This window comes from Lithobates pipiens, unplaced genomic scaffold (assembly GCF_037356315.1).
Source record: "Lithobates pipiens isolate NorthernLeopardFrog02 unplaced genomic scaffold, aLitPip1_a1.2 Scaffold_13, whole genome shotgun sequence".
Classification (NCBI taxonomy): Eukaryota; Metazoa; Chordata; class Amphibia; order Anura; family Ranidae; genus Lithobates; species Lithobates pipiens.
Window position 1 is genome coordinate 492,733,871 of NW_027507718.1, and position 22,499 is coordinate 492,756,369.

Consider the following 22,499-nt stretch of genomic DNA (forward strand, 5'->3'; position numbering starts at 1 on the left):
TTTAACAGTTCCTTCACCACAACTTGTCCTTGTAGTTCTTCAGCCCACTGAGCTCCCAGTCTCTCACGAGACCCTCTGATTCACTGCCACTGAATCCCTTGAGCTCCTCCAATCTTCACGGTGGTATCTTCCTCAAGCGTCTCCCCCACCTCTCTGCTGGGTCCCTAGCTTGCACTCCCGATACTTCTCAAGCTTCACCCCTGTGGCCTGCTCGGTCCCTGACTTGACACACAAGGCTGCTCTGCAAGTGTCACCTCAGCGTGTTGGGTCCCTGACTTGATCACCGTCTGAAGTTTCCCAATTCTCCACCGTGCCGTACAGTGAGAATGTGACTCTGTTACTCGCTTCAGTTACTCGCTGTGGTCCCTGGTAACAAGACGGATGGTCTCTTTGTGGCGACAGCTTCCCCTGTACCTCGGACCACTGACAGGTTCTTTGGCTGGCAGAACCGTCACTTCTGGTTGGACTGCAAGCTGCAATCCCAACCCTGGGCTGATCTCTTGCTTCTGGATAGGCCCCAGACAGTATAGCAGCCAGATGCCCCCAGGATAGGCCCAAACTCCAGCCTAGCAGCCCAGGGCAACACGACACATGTCCACACAGCCGTCCGGGTGGCACAGAACATAGATCACCTGACTCCACCCAAATATATAGGTTCTCTCAGCAGGCCAAGGATTCCAAGAAAACCCCTTCCCATTTGCTGAGATACCCCATATACCTATAACCTGACCTTGAATTGCCCTTCTCACGTTTGGTACCAGCAAGTACCCGGCCACCTAGTGGTAGAAGAGAAAAGTGCAATAAGGCCAAACTTGGGGAGAAATCAATAGATTTCTAACGAGCGACCAGGTTGACGACTACTGGCAAGTAAATTTGTGAAGAGCATCCCTCCCTAAACTCTGGGGTGCTACATGTAAAATTGCAGTCTCATTGTCAGCAGTTTCAGCCATACAGTGGTTTTTGGTAGCCATGCCTTTCATGCTTTTTCACACCTGTTTGGGTCCCCTACAGGTTCTGAGCTTCTCTGATTATCAGAAAGTCAAGATATGACAGATCTATAGTCCCAATACCCTATTTCCCTGTACAATGGGTTCTACCCTCTGGCTGGTGTTTACTATCTTGCTAATAGAATAATAAAATAAACAAAATAAAAGTGCATAAAAATAAAATTATATGATGCGGGTTAAAACGTATGTACTCTGTGAAACATAGATACAAAATATCACAGTAAATGTGTTATACCCTCTGGCCGGTGCTATCATAAAATTGTATGACCAAAATAGGGTATAAGACATTTACTGTGATTTTTTTTTTGGTATCTGTTTCATAGAGTACATACGTTTTAACCCACATTTCATCGGCGTCATATAATTTTATCTTTATGCACTTTTATTTTGTTTATTTTTTATTATTCTATTAACAAGATAGCAAACACCAGCCAGAGGGTAGAACACATTGTACAGAGAAATAGGGTATTGGGACTATATATCTGTCATATCTTGACATTCTCAGTTTGCCAACTGGCTCCATTCTGATTGGGGTCTCTAATTTTTTTGTATTATTTTTCTATTATTGGTCTTTGAAGACAGCGTCTTTCACCAATTTTTAACTGCATATTGGAACAGTGCCAAACCTGCACTCTGTTTTTCCTTAATCTGGTACTTATCACTTAGGTGATAGTACAAAAGTAGGGGCAGCAGTTCCTTTTAAGGATAATCTTTGTTTTAAGAATTTTTCCTTTGCGCAGAATATATTTTCTTTTTTCTTCTCTGATTATCGTCTGCTCCATCGAGTGGCCATATTTCAATATTTCCTTGAAATAACTTCATCAAAAATATAACACATTATGGCCACTAGATGGAGCTTTTGATCATAGAAAATAATCATTGCACACATTATGGCGATTATTCAATATATATATATATATATTTATTAATTATTATTTTTTTACAGGCCAAACGCATATTGATCCAAAAGAATCGATTAAGGCTATCATGGAAAGTACATTAAAATACTTAGCAGAAATGTTACTCCCCGATCTCTATAGTTGTTATTCAAGAGCACATTTACAGGACCTACCTGAAGGTTTTTCAGGCGCAATGCAGGAAATTTCAGGTAAACCATCAATCTATGTGCAGTTCATTTCCTTCTAAATTGATTTTTGGGCAAATCTTTAGTTTTTTTTTTGTTTTGTTTTTTTTGGAAATTTGGATGTATCCGAGTTTCCGAATTACAATAGTAATGCATTTAAGCAAATACAATATAAGAAAAAAGAAAATCAGACAGAATTTGCATTTTTAAAAAGAATACAATAAAAAATAAAAGAACAGAATTCAAAAGACAATAAAATAGAATAGAAAGAATATAACCGTTTTCCAAAATTCAAATAGAATCAATTTGAATAGAATAGAAAAAAAACTAATAGATATAGGTGCCATTTTTAAAAGTAAAGCAGTAGCGCTCAGTCTGGTGTGTGCTGTGCCTTGTCCTACATCCCCTCCGCAGCCTCTGACCTCCCATCCCCCTGCAGCCTCTGACCTCCTGCCCCCCCCACAGCCTCTGACCTCCTGTCCCCCCCCACAGCCTCTGACCTCCTGTCCCCGTCCCCCCCACAGCCTCTGACCTCCCATCCCCCCTGCAGCCTCTGACCTCCCATCCCCCCTGCAGCCTCTGACCTCCCATCCCCCCCCTCAGCCTCTGACCTCCTGACATCCCCCCCGCAGCCTCTGACCTCCTGCCCCCCCCCCACAGCCTCTGACCTCCTGACATCCCCCCCGCAGCCTCTGACCTCCTGCCCCCCCCCCACAGCCTCTGACCTCCTGTCCCTGTCCCCCCTGCAGCCTCTGACCTCCCGTCCCCCCTGCAGCCTCTGACCTCCCGTCCCCCCTGCAGCCTCTGACCTCCAGCCCCCCCTCAGCCTCTGACCTCCTGTCGTTCCCCCCCCGCAGCCTCTCCTGTCGTTCCCTCCCCCGCAGCCTCTCCTGTCGTTCCCTCCCCCGCAGCCTCTCCTGTCGCTCCCCCCCCCGCAGCCTCTCCTGTCGTTCCCCCCCCCCCGCAGCCTCTCCTGTCGTTCCCCCCCGCAGCCTCTCCTGTCGTTCCCCCCCGCAGCCTCTCCTTCCCCCCCCCCCCGCAGCCTCTCCTGTCGTTCCCCCCCGCAGCCTCTCTTGTCGTTCCCCCCCAAAGCCCCCCCCCCCCCCCGCAGCCTCTCCTGTCGCCCCCCCCCACCCGCAGCCTCTCCTGTCGTTCCCCCCCCGCAGCCTCTCCTGTCGTTCCCCCCCCCCCGCAGCCTCTGTCCTCCCCTGCTGTTCCCCCCTCCGTAGCCTCTGTCCTCCCCTGCTGTTCCCCCCTCCACAGCTTTTGTCCTCCCCTGCTGCCCCCTCCGCAGCCTCTGTCCTCTTCTGTACCATGTCAGGGGCGTGTCAGGTGTGGCAATGGCAAATGGTTTACATAGCTCACGGCATTACGGGTCAGGTAGAGGGCCCCTTAGCAGAATTTTACTTAGGGCACCAGGGAGGAAAGGATCGGCACTGCTGCCATGCTTTTGTAACAAAGTGGACACACTTTTAATTCGGACCTGTGTGCAAATACACTACATTTTTGCATACTTAAAGCGGAGCTCCACCAAAAAGGGGAAGCTCTGCTTGTCTGCCCACAGTAGTAGCTGCTGACTTTTATTTATTTCTGATAGTCTGGAGCTCCTCTTTAAAGGCTTTTTTGCACTCTGCAAAGTAAAGCCATAATGTGCTAGCACATTATGTTAAACTTGCCCTAAAACGAAGCCCTTCCAGCATCAAGCTGCAGGTGCTTCCATCTTCACCCGTCTTCCTTCTGGGTTCGTGGACTCCAGCTGTGTGACTGGCCGTAGCCGCGATGACATCACTCACGCGCATCTGCACGTGAGCTGCAGTTTATGGCACGGGGGCTCTGTAGGAACAGCCGGTCCTTCAGAGCACATGCACCAGTGATGTTACTGGCTGCATGTATAGTAAATATCTCCTAAACAGTAAACGTTTAGGGGATATTTAAAACTACATTTAGGTAAGCCTTACTATAGGCTTACCGAGAGCTAAAAGTCAGAGGTGGGAGTTTACTCCCACTTTATGGTTGCTCCAAGCTGGGAAAAAGTCTCATTCTTGAACCAGGCATTAAAAAAGACGGAAGAATCTCTGCTCTCTATGTGAAAGCGGTGATCTCTCACTGGCATGGCATACTGCCAGAGGTCAGCCTTTCCTACACAAGCTGTGGTTGTTTTCTAAAGAAAAAGACCTGAGAGATTTTGCTCACCTTGTTTTGGCAGACACACAGCTCTTCACTCTGCAGCACCCCCAAAGAACAGGGAGCAAAGAAAACCATTTTATGTGTGCCTTTCTAAGCACAAGGCACCACTAGCCAAAATGCTAGATATAACAGACCTTTCATGCGCAGTAAAACATGATGATTACCATGGAGGAAGTGTGAACCAGCCCTACATGTTGCATTTTTCTGCACAGAAAAAAAACAACTGACGTGACACTAGCAACAACTCTCCTTTGTGCCCTTGCAAAGAAGCAGGTCTCTGCACATGGTGTGAATGAGGCCTGAATGATAGCGGTGAAAGTAGATAGGCATGCAGCCCAACACGTAAACTTGCCTAACCAATTGGCAATTGCAATACGTGTGTGTGTGTGTGTGTGTGTGTGTGTGTGTGTGTGTGGATATATAGTATAATGTTGCAGTTTGCCAGTGGTTTACCAGGGTTATGGCTGAAGTGATTTTTACTTTTTTTTTTTTTTCTTGAAAGTGATCCAAGTAGCTCATTAGCCACTGGTTCGCTTTCCAAAGCAGTGGGAAGGGATGTTATTCCCCCCGCCCACCGGTGTCTCCTCAGGCTTACCGTTTTTCACCGGCTTGCCTGAGAAATGATCCGATGGTGCCGCCGGCTGGTTACAGAGGCAGTAAGACTAGACTGTCTCTTCTTCTATGGCCTTGGAGGACCAAAGCAACATCATGTCACTTCCAGTCCAGGGTGGAGATAAACAATTTTTTTAAATCTTTTTTTGCTTCTAAAGGTATTTTGACCCCATCCATCAATCAAGAGGACCTGTCATCCTTTTTTCGATTACAAGGGATACAAGGGATAGCAAGGGAAATAAGTGCTTAAAAAAAAGAAAAAATTAAAGGGACCGTAGTTTGTCACCATTCCACAAACATGCGCAATTTTAAAGCATGATATTTTGGGTATCTATTTACTCGGCGTAGCATCATCTTTCATATTGTATAAAAAATTGGGGTATTTATATTGTGGGTTTTTTTTTGTGTTTTATTCATTAAAATAGATTTTATTTTTTTTCCCAAAAAAGGTGCATTTTAAAAACAACTGGTCAAATACCAAGTGACATAAAAAATTTCAACGATTGCCATTTTATTCCATAGGGTCTCTGCTATTATTTTTTATATATATATATATATATATATATCGGCAAAAAGGGATTGCTGCACAAAAAGTGTTTTAATGAAAAATATCAAAACTTCCAAACTGTAGAAGTGTGTAAAGCCCCGTACACACGAGCGGACTTTTCGACATCCAAACTCCGACGGACTGAGTCCGGCGGACTATCCGCTCGTGTGTGGGCTGACGGACTTTAGAAATGAAGCATGCTTTAAATTTTCCCGACGGAACTCCGCCGGACCCGGTCCCCTTCGAAAAATCCGCTCGTGTGTGTGCTACTCCGACGGACTAAAACCGACGCTAGGGCAGCTATTGGCTACTGTCTAGGAACTTCCTACGTCGAATCCAGTCGTACGTCATCACGTTCGACTCCGTCGGAGTTTGGTGTGATGGTGTGTGGTCAAGTCCGTTCGGTCGAAAAGTCCGCCAGAACTCCGTCGGAACTCCGGCGGAACTCCGGCGGAACTCCGGCGGAACTCCTTTGGAGGTCTGTCAGACTTAATCCCTCTCGTGTGTACGGGGCATAACAGTTTTGGGCTAATATAGATCACGCCCTTCTTCAAAACATGGTGCCTACATCATCAGTTTTCGGTAGCACCTATGTTTGTGAGCAACTATTTTCAAGGCTGAAGCACACGAAGGGGAAAATTAAAACCAAAATATCTGATGAGCACCTTAAAGAGGAAGTAAACCCTGATGGGTGTTACTTCCTCTTTTTTTCCCTGCAAAGGTAAAGCATAATGGACTACTATGCATCACATAGTAGCCCATTATGTGTCACTTACCTGACACAGGAGCCAGCGAAGTCGCGCTGTCCCCTGTAGTCCGCCGCATCCATCTTGCTGGTGGCGTCTCGCAGCTCCGCCGCTGTCATTCGGCGAAGCCACGATGACGTCACTCCGCACGGGAGTCGACAAATGCGGCAGCTCCATTTTTGGAACTGCCGCGTTCAGTGCGCCTGCGCGCCGCTGTCTACGGCGCATGCGCCGTAGACAGCGGTGCCCGTTTTCGGGCAAATATCTCCTAAACCATATAGGTTTAGGAGATATTGCTTGGACCTACAGGTAAGCCTTAATCTAGGCTTACCTGTAGGTCAAAGTGGTTTGTAAGGGTTTTCCAAGAATGGAGCTGCCGCGCGTGTCGACTCCCGTGCGCATGCGCGGGAGTGACGTCATCGCGGCTTCGCCGAATGACAGCGGCGGAGCTGCGAGACACCACCAACAAGATGGATGCGGCGGACTACAGGGGACAGCGGCGACTTCGCTGGCTCCTGTGTCAGGTAAGTGACACATAATGGGCTACTATGCGATGCATAGTAGTCCATTATGCTTTGCCTTTGCAGGGAATGAAAGAGGAAGTAAACTCATCAGGGTTTACTTCCTCTTTAAGAATTCATTGAGAATTGCTACTCCATCCAACCAACCAGATATTGATGTGTTACAGTTTATCAAAAAAAGTACTCGGGTACATTATAGCGGTGATCTTTAACTTGTGATCTGCCTGACCATTTCTGCTCATCAACTATCCTTATTGTCTGTGTATTTGTATGTTTGACCCAAGACCATTCCTCTTCTTCCAATGTGCCAGTGAAGGTCAAACGGCTGGACACTTCACTAGAGGGAGGATATACAAAGCTCTATATGTAATACAAAACTAGAAAGATGAAACCAATTAGGGTAAAATTTGAACATTGCACTAAAAAAAATCACTTGACATTAAACACTACAACAATGACTCAAAATTAATTCTGTCTGAAAATACACTTTTACTTTACTTTCCTTGTTAATAAAGTAGCTGACGTGATGAAATAAAAAGATTGTAATTTTTCTTTTATATATTTCTTTTTCAGGAGCAACAACGTGAAGGGAAAATTAAAAGAGCAATTCAGGCACAAGGTACTTGTGAAGCAGATTGGGAGTTATTAAAGTTGAGAATGGTTCATAAAGTTTTTTTTTTTTTTTTTTTTTTGAAAGGTGTTTATTTTGGTTTTACAGCAAAAAGTACAATGGAAACTGACTTGCATTACAGGTACGTAAGGTGCTAATGACTATACCAAGCCATGTAGCCATTAATGTACAACGGGCTGGTAGTCCGTGACGGAACAGAAAGATCCCAACAACATTCATACAGACACACATTCAAACCCACACCACACACAACCCCATATCAATGACAGATTTTCAAGGTCCCCCTATGTAACAGAAAGTTCCACACAGAACCATCCCTGGTTAGTGAGTAGGCAACCTTCAGACTGAGTTACATTAGTGGATGACTCACTGAGTAAAACACATGGCCAAGTATTATTCTCCACAATTTTTTTTTTATTGTGCATTAAAAAAATAAAATTAGACATACTATCTGCCAATAGAACTTACAGCAGAGTTCCACCCAAAAATGGAACTTACGCTTTAAGCACATTTGGCATGTCATTTTTTGTGGGGGGAGTGGGGGCTTCGTTAGGGGGAGGACTTCCTATCCCACTTCCTCCTTCCGCCCAGGGACCGCCAAGGTGACTCCTCCTTTCGCCTTAGGAGGCCCCTCCCTCTAGGCGATCTCCTGGGACACGTGACAGGTCCCAGGAGATCACCTGTCCCCTCAGGGAGTCCAGTGCGACTCACGCATGCGCCGGGCATGCCCAGCCGTGAAGCCGAAAGCTGTCACGGCCGGGTGCCCAGAGTAGCAATGGAGGCACTGGCAGAGAGGAGGGGGAGAGGGGTGACGCTACGTTCGGCCGCATCGCTGGACCGTGGAACAGGTAAGTGTCTGTTTATTAAAAGTCAGCAACTACAGTTTTTTTGTACCTGCTGACTTTTAATAAACATAAAAAGCCTGGAACTCTGCTTTAACCAAAGTGCATTCTATGCATCCAAAAATATAGAAAATATACCAAATCAAATCATTATTCAACCCAAAAAAATGTCAAACCAATAATTCCAAGGCCAATAATAAACACGTTATCTCCTCCAATTCCACAACATGTCTGGTTGACGAACGGCCATTCAGAAACAAACTGAAAAGCACAAAATCAAAAGCGTGAACCGAAAAGCGTTAAATGAAAAATGCGAAAAGAAAAGCGCAAATCAACACTCATCCAACATCTGCTAACATCAAATTAGCAGAAGGATCCCAAAGGGTGGCGCTAAAGAGCTGAAAAACCACGTAGTACGTCTAGTACCCCACTATGTTCCGAATTGTTGGCCAACAGTTGTGTGACCGTGTGTATGCAAGACAAGTTTGAGCCAACACACTTCGAAAACAAAATTGCATGGTTTTGTTGGTGAAAAGTCCGATCATGTGTACGAGGCATTCGAGCGAGAATCTTTGCTAGTATTTTTCCGTCATTGTTTAGGAGAGATATGGAACAATAGGACCCACATTGCAAACTATCCTTACCAGGTTTGGTTATGACAATGAGTGCTTAATTCATAGTCAGGAAGTTTCCCTGCTTAAAGCGGAGGTCCACACAAAAATGGAACTTCCGCTTTTCAGAACCCTTCCCCCCCTCCAGTGTCACATTTGGCACCTTTCAGGGGGGAGGGGGTGCAGCTACCTGTATAATACAGGTATTTGCACCCACTTCCGGGCATAGATCACCGCGGTGGACCGTGACCTACGCCACTTCCCACCCCCCCACTGGGAGACACACGGGTCCCAGAGACGGCAGGGACCATTCAGATTGCGCTGTGTGACGCAGTAGGGAACCAGGAAGTGAAGTCACTTCCCGATTCCCTTACCAAAGATGGCAGCAGCAGCATCTGAGGACCGAGGGTTGGTTCAGCCTCGGATGCCGACATTGCGGGCGCCCTGGACAGGTAAGTGTCCTTATTTTAAAAGTCAGCAGCTGCAGTATTTGTAGCTGCTGACTTAAAAAAAAAAAAAAAAAAATTGGGCAGGCCTCTGCTTTAGGAGAGTCCTGGAATGTCTTAAGGAGCCTAGGAGCCAGGTCTTCTGTGTGCCTGGTACCATTCTGAGGGGAGGCCATCTAGGCCCGAAGTTTTACTGGTTGGTAAGAGGTGTATGGCTGTAGTTACTTCCTCCAACGTGATAGGTTTATCTAAGGGAAGTTGCTGGGGGTTACTAAGTGCTGGAAAGTCAAGTGATTCAAAGAAACCCATAAAGGCTTGCTCTAAAGGTACAGTTGTATCCTCATAGAGCCTGCTATAGAATTCTGCAAAGGTTTGGTTGATGGTCAATGCGTCAGAGGTAGCTGACCCATCCGGGAGTTTCATAAATCAAACTGTCCTGAAAGTCTGTGTGGGCAAGATATGCAAGAAGCCTACCGTTTTTTCCCCCATGCTCATGATTATGAGCAGAGAGGTATAATTGTTGCTTCCTAGTCAAATCTACAATATTAAACTATTGGAGGACCAGCAATTGGCCACGTAAGTCGAAATGGAATCTGAATGAAATAAGGGTCTGTGGTCCAAAGTCAAACCCACCTCTATTATGGAGTGATCAGACACAATCTGCGAAAGATATACTATGAACTGGACACACGGCAAGAGGTCACCCGTGGCCAGTGCATAGTCTATTCTGGAGAGGGCAGCATAAGACCTGTAATGGCAGGAGAACACCTTGTCTGGGATACTTCCAGCACCATAAATCTACAAATCCATAGGTATTGCACCCCACACAAAACAATTTAGATTCAGATTGTAAAGGCTTGAATCTAATTTAGGCTGCAACACAGTTAAAATCCCCAAGATGAGCATAGGACAGCTAGGCAATGTACATTAAATTCAGAGAACACTGCAGCCATGACCGGAGGGGGAAGGTATACCGTGACCAACAGAAGGGGAATTCCATATATAGTCCCAAGTACGATAATATACTGCCCCTTTAGGGTCCAGAATAACTTGGTGACATGAAAATAGTAACCCTTTACGAATTAGAATTGCAACCCCACGGGCCTATTTAGAATAGGTAGAGTGGTAGTTATGGGCCACCCAATGTTTTTTCAGAGCCAAAATCTTAGAACCTATGAGATGAGTCTCCTGGAGACACAGGATGTGCGGTTTATATTGCTTCAGGGCCTTGAAGACAGATGCTCTTTTAAATTTAGAATTCAGTCTGCAGACATTCCACAAACAAATATTTACCTTGGACATAGGGTAGACATTAAAACCTCCAGGGCAGGAGGGACTTCCACGCATACAACATACACACAACAGCAAAATGATGTACAATAGCATAATCATTATCCAAAAAAGGTAGCATTACCCCTTCCCAGCTCCAAAAAATGGGAGTGGGCTTATACCCCGAACTTGTACTATGCATGGGGCGCATGGGCAGAAACAGAAAGCAAAGAATTTCAGAAAAACCAAATGGTCAGTGTTCAACTAAAAATCAGGGGAAGTTAGAGTAACTCGTCCCATGGCAGCCCGAGCCAGTTACTCTCCACCAGGAGATGTGTATGGTTGACCAAACTTTCGTTTAACAAATCTTCAGTAGTGGATAACAAAAGGATAAGGGGACAAGGGTAGGGGGGGGAAGATGATTCAGCTTTTCCAACTTAATGTGCGGACATCCATCAGGTAGGTGGGTGTGGTAGTGATTCCCACCAAGATAGGACATCTTGCAGGGATTGGAAGCATCAAACCCTCCCTTGGTGGGTAACCCAGAGGGCAGCAGGGAAGAGCATGGAGTATTGGATATCCCACTTGCAGAGTTTCTGCTTGACACGCCTATAATTGGCTCTTTGGTTGTGGACTGTCACAGAGTAGTCAGGAAACAGGAACACCACAGCGTTGTTGATCCGGAGACATCCCTTCTTCCTGGCAGCCCCCAAAATGGAGTCGCGATCCCTGTAATTAGGGAGATGAATCACCATCGTACGTGGAGGGTGTCTCTCAGGGAGGGGATGCTCAGGGACTCGGTGGGCCCTCTCAATCACGAAACAGGGGGAGAATTGATTGAGGCCAAATTCTTGTTCAAGCCAACTTTCAAGGAAGGCTACAGGGTCAGATTATACCAACCAGACGCAGGTTATTCCTGCTGAGACGGTTCTCGCGGTCATCCATAGATCAGACCAACCAGACGCAGGTTATTCCTGCTGAGACGGTTCTCGCGGTCATCCATCTTTAGCTAGGGTTGCAATCTTGCATTTGGGCAGGATGGGGTTAATGGTGTCCTCTAAGTCACTAATCCGTTGCTCAGTCTCAGTGACCCGGAAACACTTCTGTGTGGTTTACCTCAATGATACCGAGGACCTCCAACAGTGTAGGCCCCTTGCCGTCATCCGTGACATCCTTTTCTGGGGTCACTTTCAGGGACACATCCAAGGGGTCTGGGAAGGTGGCGGGAAGGCATCCTGGCTGTCCCCAAAGAGATCAAGAGTGGAGGCTAGTGATGCGCTAGGCCCATGGATGTTGTTGCGGTGGCCATCTTGGCAGAATCGGGTGGATGTGCACTTCGTGGCCGGAGGTTGCTTCTTCCCCCACCGCTTTCCCATCCACCAAAACGCCACTCTAGGATGCAGAAAACTTTCCTAACTGGGAAGACGTGAATTAGAGACGATTTTCATCTATGGTCGATCAGGATGCTGCAGAATGGTAGGAGATACCAGAGCTGCACAGAAACACATCTGATCACATCCCACGCTAGGCCACGCCCCATGGTTTATAAAGTTTAATCACTGGCTATTAGCATATTTTCACGGACATCACCCGCATGTAAAACATCAAACTATGTGTGTTATGGAGCATTGCCATCCATTCCTAATGCCATTCCAATGCCGATATAGAGTAAGCAGGTACACTCGCACTACTACACACCAATGTAAATGCTCAAATTTATTGTCGCACACTTTTGCCAAAAAAAATTCAGGCCATATTTTTTTTTTTACTTGCTTTTGAGGCTTTTTTTTTTTTTTTTTAGTAGCCACCACAATACCGCTGTACATATACAGTATCTCACAAAAGTGAGTACACCCCTCACATTTTTGTAAATATTTTATTCCATCTTTTCATGTGACAACACTGAAGAAATTACACTTTACATTGTAGCAAAGTAGTGAGTGTAAAGCTTGCATAACAGTGTAAATTTGCTGTCCCCTCAAAATAACTCAACACACAGCCATTAATGTCTAAACCGCTGGCAACAAAAGTGAGTACACCCCTAAGTGAAAATGTCCAAATTGGGCCCAAAGTGTCAATATTTTGTGTGGCCGCCATTATCTTCCAGCACTGCCTTAACCCTCTTGGGCGTGGCGTTCACCATAGCATCACAGGTTGCCACTGGAGTCCTCTTCCACTCCTTCATGACGACATCACGGACCTGGTGGATGTTAGAGACCTTGCGCTCCTCCACCTTCTGTTTGAGGATGCCCCACAGATGCTCAATAGGGTTTAGCTCTGCAGACATGCTTGGCCAGTCCATCACTTTAATGCTCAGCTTCTTTAGCAAGGTAGTGGTCATCTTGGAGGTGTGTTTGGGGTCGTTATCATGTTGGAATACTGCCCTGCGGCCCAGTCTCGAAAGAGAGGGGTTCATGCCCTGCTTCTGTATGTCACAGTACATGTTGGCATTCATGGTTCCCTCAATAACTGTAGCTTCCCAGTGCCGGCAGCACTCATGCAGTGCCAGACCATGACACTCCCACCACCATGCCTAATTGTAGGCAAGACACACTTGTCTTTGTACTCTTCACCTGATTGCTGCCACACGCTTGGCACCATCTAATCCAAATACATTTATCTTGGTCTCATCAGACCACAGGACATGGTTCCAGTAATCCATGTCTTTAGTCTGCTTGTCTTCAGCAAACTGTTTGTGGGATTTCTTGTGCATCGTCTTTAGAAGAGGGGACGATGGCCATGCAGACCAATTTGATGCAGTGTGTGGTGTATGGTCTGAGCACTGACAGGCTGACCCCCCCCCCCACCCCTTCAACTTCTGCAGCAATGCTGGCAGCACTCATAGGTCTATTTCCCAAAGATAACCTCTGGATATGACGCTGAGCACGTACACTCAACTTTTTTGGTCAACCGTGGCGAGGCCTGTTGTGAGTGGAACCTGTCCTGTTAAACCGCTGTATGGTCTTGGCCACTGTGCTACAGCTCAGTTTCAGGGTCTTGGCAATCCTATAGCCTAGCCCATCTTTATGTAGAGCAACAGTTCTTCTTTTCAGATCCTCAGAGAACCATGTTGAACTTCCAGTGACCAGCATGAGAGTGAGAGCGATGGAACCAAATTTGACACACCCGAGACCTTGTAACACTAACGAGTAACATGACACCAGGGGGGTGTCATGGTAAAAAAAAATTTGGACATTTTCACTTAGCGGTGTACTCACTTTTATAGCCAGCGGTTTAGACATTAATGGCTGTGTGTTGAGTTATTTTGAGGGGACAGCAAATTTACACTGTTATACAAGCTGTACAATCACTACTTTACATTGTAGCAAGGTGTCATTTCTTCAGTGGTGTTGCATGAAAAGATAGATTAAAAATGTCAGGGGTGTACTCACTTTTGTGAGATACTGCATATACGGCCTTGTATTGAGGTGGCTATACTAGGGTGAATAAAAAAAAAATCTACTTCCCGTTATAAAACATATCCAATAAAAAAGGTGGCTAATAATCCAGTCTTCAGTGAGTGCAGCCGGCGGGGAAAGAAATTTGATTGCGGCACGTGGGACGATTGGATGACTCCAGGCACCCTGTCTGTCACTGCCTCACTCCCCCCCCACACACACACACACGTTGTATGGAGCTTAGGAGATCCCAGTCGGGGAGGGGGGGGAACTGTGACGCTCTCTCAATGCGGCGCAGATGCCAGTCTGCACCTGGTGTCACCTGGGGGTGGGACACATCCCCATAGCGAAGCCACTAATGGTGATCAGCAACTTATACTGTGGGAAGCAATCGGTCACTAACAAAAACTGGCTGGGAGGGACAGTAACTCACTGACATTGACATTAATACAGTGATCAGTGATAATACTGTACTAATGACACTGGCTGGGAAGAGGTTAACATCTAGGAGCATTTAAGGGGTTAACTGTGTACCTAACAAGTGTAATGTGTGCTGCTTTTACTAACCAATCTGGCAACTTTTGCTCCCTGCTTTTCAGCAGAACAAACAGCCAGATCACTGTTCTGTTTGTAAACACAGAACTCTGTGCTGTGATTGGACACAGCGGATCAACAGGTTTTAGCTGAAATCAATCATAGGCTGAAACCTGCTGACAATCTCATGCTGTGTCCAGTTACAACACGGATCAACAGGGAGTATGAGCATGCACGCCCCAAACCTGGAAGTAAGCTAGCAATGTACATGCACGTTGCTGTGCCTGCACCTGCTGCCCACTTGCAGTATGTTTGTGGCAAGCTGTTATCACAGCAATAAACAAGCATGCAAATATGCAGATATAGCCTTAACAGACCATTGGCTTGTAAAATGGTGATGAACTACGTGTTGCTATATAGGAAAGTTCTTCTGTAAAAGGAACTTCAGTCAAGTTCCTCCACCCCAAACTCGCTCATCCATGTCCTTATAGGAGGTATCAGTGATTACTTCATAGTGCCAACATCCTAAGTTAGAAGCACTAACTTTAAAGTGGTTGTAAACCCTTACAAACCACTTTGACCTACAGGTAAGCCTAGATTAAGGCTTACCTGTTGGTCCAAGAAATACCTCCTAAACATATACAGTTTAGGAGATATTTACTTGAAGACAGCCATCGCTGTCTACAGCACGTGCGCATGCGTGGGAATGATGTAATCGCAGCGCCGGAGCAGCGAGACGAAGAAGATGGACGCTCGGAACTACAGGGGACAGCGGTGACTTCGCTGGCTCCTGTGTCAGGTAAGTGACACATAATGGGCTACTATGCGATGCATAGTAGTCCATTATGCTTTACCTTTGCAGTGAATCAAAGAGGAAGTAAACTCATAAGGGTTTACTTCCTCTTTAACGGCACTTAGGTATGTATATCAATCATGATGAGGTAGAAAAATTGTTTATTAGAACACATAATTAAAAAAAGATAACACGGAGTGTACATTACAACAAACTGAAGGTGCTACAACTGTAATAGGATGGTGAGATAGAGGAGATCCTCTATATCGCTATCCTGCTACAGTTGTAGCACCTTCAGTTGTTTTTTAATACACTTTGTATTATCTTTTTTAATTATGTGTTCTGATAAACACTTTTTATAACTTAATATAATTCTTATATATACCGTTAAAGTCCAAATCCAGGGGGAAGACATTTGTTTGATCCATGTCCTTTATGGACCTTGCTTTGTGCACTGGTGCACAATTATGTTGGAACAGGAAGTGGCCATCCCCAAACTGTTCCCACAAAGTTGAGATTATGAGTTACCAGTACCATGGACTGTCCAGCTGAAGTGGTAATCAACAATCCCAGATGAAGATCCAATGGGTTTAGTGGGTGGAAAATATTGCATTTAGTAGAAATTAAGGTAGATACTTCTTGCCAATATTTTTTGATACTAGGGCAGTCCCACCAGATATGGCGTAGGGTTCCCAATTCATTACAACTTCTCCAGCATTGTGGTGAAATCCAAGGAATAAATTACAACCAGCCTGGTTGAAGTAAAATACCACTCGTGAAAAAGCTTTTGCGGGGATTCCCAGTGGGAGATAGAATATGACATGCGTAGGGGTTAGGTTAAAGTTTGATGCCATAGTTTAGGTGAAGGTGGAGTGTCTGTGAGTGAAGACCAGAACTTGATTGAGGGGGACGGCTGGTCGACAGGTGTGGTTAGCAAGCTGTATGCCAAGGAGATTCTTTTTGACTGATTGGATGTTAAGCATTCCCTGCAGTTTTCTGAATATTACATTTTTGTTTATTTCTTTATGACAGTGATAATTACATATCCACCAACCTGGACAAACCCTGGGATAGAACATTTTCAGGCGATACCTCTGGACACAACATCTGAAGAATACAAAACCGTAAAACCTGCAAACCTCGGGACATTCATATAATGATGTGCAGGTAGAGTATTATGTTTTTTTTATTTTTTATGCAGGAAAAAGAGAAAATTTCACACCCCCAAATTACCTTAATTGTTGTGCCAGGCTTAAAATTTGAAAGGGCATGGGTAAATTATGCTTATCCTCTATAAACAATAAGACTAAAAGGCATTATCTGGCAGCTGTCCATGCATGATCTGCAAATGATTGTTCTACATGCAATTTGTTGACAATTGAGCTTTCAAGAGGAATCGCATAGCTCCCAACGGTCCCTGATTTCAAGGGACTGTCCCTGATTTGGAGCAATGTCCCGCTGCCCTTCATTCCTCCTCATTTGTCCCTCATTTTGGTCTGATCTATGTAGAGGTATATATAAAAAAAAATTACTTTTTATCCATCAAAAAGTGTTTTCTAGCGCCAAACCTTTCATCTGATTGCTGCATTTGTAAATTTCAAAAGCCAAGATAAATGAAGAGTAGTGGTAAAAAAGCACTTGTGAGTTTAACCAATCTTGATTTTTTATTTATTTTTTGTACAATTCTCCTTTAAGGGGACGTGGCAAGGGGTGTGTCCTATGCCCGCATGCTTTTGCTGATAGGTGTCCCTCATTCTCATCTCAAAAAGTTGGGAGGTATGGAACTGAACTCTAAAAGCTTTGCCCCAAAAAATAAAATAAAATCTAGTCACCAGTTTTTCCTGTGGTTTCCCAGCAGCTAATATTTGCCTCATTACTGATTTACCATGCCTTGTTATGCAGTGTCTCTGCGTGGAGGCAACCATCTTGGTATAGACAGTGCTTTGCTTCCTCATGTTAGAGCTTCCAGCAAAAGAACAGGGAGCAGAGTCAGAAGCGGCAGAGTCCTAAATGATCTTACAAAAGCAGATATACTTGTTTACCAACTTCTTGCCCTGGAGGATTTTATCCCCTTCCTGACCAGAGCACTTTTTGTGATTCGACACTGCGTTGCTTTAACTGACAATTGCGCGGTCATGCGAAGTTTTACCCAAACAAAATTTACGTCCTTTTTTTCCCCCCCACAAATAGAGCCTTCTTTTGGTGGTATTTGATCGCCTCTGCGGTTTTTATTTTTTGCACTATAAATATTTTTTACTTTTTGCTATAATAAAAATCCCCCAAAAATATATATAATTTTTTTTTCCTCCGTTTAGGCCGATATGTATTCTACATATTTTTAGTAAAAAAAATCGCAATAAGCGCATATTGATTGGTTTGCGCAAAATTTATAGCGTCAAAATAGGGGATAGTTTTATGGCATTTTTTTTTTTTTTAATGCCTGCGACATTATGGCGGACACGTCAGACATTTTTGACCCTATTTTGGGACCATTGTCATTTATACAGCGATCAGTGCTATAAAAATACATTGATTACTGTGTAAATGACACTAGCAGTGAAAGGGTTAACCACTAGGGGGTGGTGAAGGGGCTAAGCGTGTCCTAGGGAGTGATTCTAACTGTTAGGGGGCTGGACTTCAACACACAGGACAGTGATCACTGCTCTCGATGAGAGCGAGCTGTGATCACTGTTCTGTCACTAGGCAGAACGGGGAAATGCTTTGTGTACAAAAGCATCTCCCCGTACTTCCACTCCATGACACGATTGCGGGCATACAAAGGACATCCAGTCTGCGCGACCCGCGGTCACGCGCCCGCGACATCGCTTCTTAAAGGGGACATACCTGTATGCCATTTTTCCTACCAGCGCCATTCTGCCAACATACATCGGTGGTTAAAAGCTTAGATTCTGAATCTTAACAGTTAACTGGTAGCACTGCATAGCATTAGAAGTTTGGATCTCACTCATCAGGTGCTGATTGGGGCCATTATAGGGGAGGGAGAAATCAAAATCGGGCCAGAGGTAGGTAACTGGGTTACAGTGAGAAGACTAAGTAGAAGAAAACATGTTGAGAGGCAGGTCCTAGATTTTTGCATCTCAATAAACATGATCAGTTGCATGCCATTGGGGACATTCGCCCAAGAGTAGCATTGCTGGAGCTTACTAGCTCCTCTAGCATCAAGGGGAATGACTGCTCCATTAAGGATGGGACCTGGTATGTAGGCAAAGAAAGGCAGATACTGGGGTAGGGGATTTGATTATTGGACAGGTGGGCAGTGTAATTTGTCACAACGACTGCGATTTTCAAACAGTTTCTGTGTACCAGGTGCTTGAGTTCCACAGATTGTGGATCAGGTTGACATGTTGTTAGGCAGGGCTGGGGAAGACCCAGCTGTCATGGTACACATTGGCACAGATGACAAAATTCGAGGAAAATGGAGTGTCCTAAAAAAAAAATAATTAACAAACGTGGATACCAAGCTCAGGAAAAGGACTGTCAAGGTAGCACTAGAAGAAATACTATCTGTGCCACAAGCCATATTGGAGAAGCAACAGGAGCTTAGTGAGTTGAACAAGTGGCTGAGAAATTCTTGTAAGAAAGACGGTTTGGTGATCCTGGAGGAAAAATGGCTAGAAGCTGGAGAAACCTTTAAACTAGGCTCTGGAAACGAATATGCCATATTGATAATAAGGTTCTACTGTCACGTACTTGGTTTGTGAGCCTGAACTGTAGAGGAGAGCCTCTCGTGCCACACCGGCTTGTGGGCCACTGAGGTTGAGACAGCAGCCACAGAAGCACGGTGACGTAGGAGTGCCATGGATCAGGCCAGTATTCAGCATGGCTGGTGGTTCGTGGCTGGATATGCAGCAGGCAGACTGGTAAAGGTTAGGCAGACCAGAACTGTGGCAGGCTGAGATCACACCAGGAGCAGGAACCGGATGCGATCCGCAGAGCTGTAGCAGACTGGAAGAGCAGATGCAGGGTCAGGCAGGCCGGGTCTATAACATTTGGGCAGGATCAGCAGAAGAAAAGTCCAAAACCAAGCCAGGGTCGGGTTATCAAGCAGACAGCGTTAGACCTCAAGATCAGAGGTCAGCACAGTTTATTTATTTATTTCAGTTACTTATATAGCGCCATCAATTGTACATTCACATCAGTCCCTACCCTCAAGGAGCTTACAATCTAAGGTCCCTAACTCACATTCATACATACTAGGGACAATTTAGACAGGATTCAATTAACCTACCAGCATGTCTTTGGAGTGTGGGAGGAAACCCACACAGACACAGGGAGAACATGCAAACTCCAGGCAGGTAGTGTCGTGGTTGGGATTCAAACCAGCGACTTCTTACTGCTAGGTGAGAGTGCTACCCACTACACCACTGTGCCGCCTAGTTAACAGGTCCGGACACACAAAAGCTGCAGACCAAACAGCAAAGAGTCTTTGGTGCACACAACCAACACACCGTGAATGTGTGTGTCTGCCGTGCAATTCCTGCTGCAAGGCTATGCCTTTCTTGACATTGGTACTTTTGAGGGACTCTGGGAATGTTAACTCATAAAACACATCATTAATTATCTTCCTTACCGGAAATAGTACTATGAATTTCGGTGCCAACTTAGATGGGCAAGTCATCCTTAAGTTAGTTGTGGCGGGCCATACCTGGTCCTCTGGTTGCAGCAACAGTTCCCCTCATCTCCTTCTGTCAAATATTCTTTTGTTATCCTCCTGAGCCTTCTTGACTGCCTCTTGAAACGAGTTACTAGTAGAAAAAAAAATCCAGAGTATTCTGGACAGCAGGAACAGCAGTTTCAGGAATCAAGTCAGGTAAAAAGGATGCGTGGAACCCATATTTGCAAAAAATTGAGATTGGTGGCAGAGTGATTGGCGTTATGTGCAAATTCTGCTAGTAGCAAAAGAGATACCCAGTTATCCTGGGCAAAGGATGTGAAACATCGGATATACTGCTCCAGGGTGGTTTGGTTCATTCTGTTTGTCCGGGGATGGAAAGCTGAAGAAAAGGATAGTTCAATTTTTAGAGATCCACATAATGTTCTGATACATGATCTGATACAATGTTCATCGGGATGCCATGAAGTCTGACTACCTCCTTAATAAAGATCCGAGCAGTCTCGGCAGCAGACGGGGTCCCCTTCAGGGGTAGGAGGTGCATCATTTTTGATAAACGATCCACCACCACAAAAATGGAACAGTCTTCACAAAGTGGAAGCTTGACAAAGTCCATGGCAATCTTCTTCCAAGGCCTATCAGGTACAGGTAAGGATCTGAATAAGCCCCAAGCTTTATTTTGGGTACTCTTGCTCCGAATGCAGATAGTGCTTGCGTTGACATAAGCCTTGCAGTCCTTCACCAACCCAGGCCATCAGAAAGTACGTTGCACAAATTCTATGGTCTTGTGGGTTCCGAAGTGGCCTGCCAATGGGTGGTCATGGCAGAATTCTAGGACGGCTACTCTAGCGGTTTCTGGTACAAAAATTTGCTATTTCCATAACTGGCCGTTCCTTGCCTGCAATGTGTCCCCCTGGAGGACTGGATGTACCAGCTGAGACTTGCTGCAAATGTGGTAGTAGGCCTGGCTGTAACAGAAGAAAATTTCCGGCTGGTAAGATGGTATCTGGTGAAAGTATGTCCTTTGGATCCTCAAACATGCGTGATAATGCATCAGGTTGGGTGTTCTTAAATCTGGGTCTGTAGGTAATTTGAAAAGCAAACCTTGAGAAAAAGAGCATCCAGCTGGCCTGACGTATTTGCAGTTCTAAAGTACTCAAGCTTTTTATGGTCTATGAAGATTAATATCGGATGAGTGGCTCCTTCCAGCAGGTACCTCCACTCCTTTAATGCTGCCTTGATTGCCAGAAGCTCCATCATCTCCCTCATCATGTCTTTCTGGTTGGGTAAGCTTCCGAGAAAAGAATGCGGCCGGATGAATCACATCTTTTGGGCCCTGTCGCTGCAAGTCCCTGTACACAGGGTCAGACATTTCCACAACCAAATCCGTCGGATTTTGCCCGTCAGATTTTGTCCGTCGGATCTTGTCCGAAACTGTTGCATACACATGGTCGGACAAAGTTGGCGAAAAATCTGATCTTTCAGAACGTGATGACGTAATTTAGTTATGATGGGACTACATTCAGGCTAGTAGCCAATAGCTTTGATGTAGGAATTTGATCTGAGCATGCGTGGCACTTGGTGCGATCAAAATTCTCTACACATGATCGGAGTATGTCCGACCGGCCCAGTTGGTCGGGAAATATTTCCAACATGTTGGAAAATTGGGTCCGACGGAATCAGTCCGATGCATACCACACACAGTCGGATTATCCGACGACGCGGTCCGATAGGACACATTCCGACGGATTCTCCGACCGTGTGTACAAGGGCTAAGACTGCTCCAACTGCACTTTCCGATGCATCTACTTCTAAGATGTAGGACAGGGTGGAATCCAGATGACTTGGAATAGGAGCAGTGGTAAATCGTTCCTTCAAGGTTTCAAATGCAGTTTGTGCTTCAGCAGACCAGTGAAAACGGATGCCTTGTTTGGTAAGTTGGGTGATAGGGGAAATAATAGCTGAGAAGTTTACGATAAAATTGCAAAGCCTACAAAGCGTTGGATTCCTTTTTTATCGGTGGGAGCTGGCCAATTCAAGATTGCGGATACTTTTTGGGTATCCATCCTGATTCCTTCAGTGGAGATAATTAACCCAAGGAATTGGATGCTCTGCTGTTCAAAGTCGCACTTCTCAGCTTTGGCGTAGAGTCCGTGCTGGCAGAGTCAGAGAAGTACACTCTTGACATGCCCTCGTGAATCTCTAATGAGATGGAAAATATCAAAATGTCATCCAAGTATACAACAACAAAGATATCAAGGAAGTCTCTGATGATCTCTTTGACAAAGTGTTTAAAAGTAGCTGGTGTGTTGCATAGGCCAAACGGCATGACCAGATACTCGGTGACCAAAGTGGGTACGAAAGGCAGTCTTCCACTCATCGCCTTCCCTAATGCAGACTAGGTTATAGGCTCCTTGTAAGTCAAGTTTGGTAAATACCCTGGCAGACTTGAGTCTCAAAGAGTTCAGGAACTAAGAGCAGGGGGTAGTGTATTTTTATTGTGATCTTATTAATGTCACGGTAATCCATACATGGCCTCAGGGACTGGTCCTTTTTCTCCACAAAGAATATTCCTGCTGGTGAAGTTGAGGGGCGAATGAACCCTTTCCGTAGGTTCTCTTCAATATAGTCCTTCAGA

At 45.3% G+C, this 22,499-nt stretch overlaps 1 pseudogene; it reads left to right on the forward strand.

Annotated features, from left to right (window-relative positions):
* LOC143975918 (protein mono-ADP-ribosyltransferase PARP14-like) overlaps window positions 1-22,499 on the forward strand; it is a 173,995-nt pseudogene that overhangs the window by 127,120 nt on the left and 24,376 nt on the right.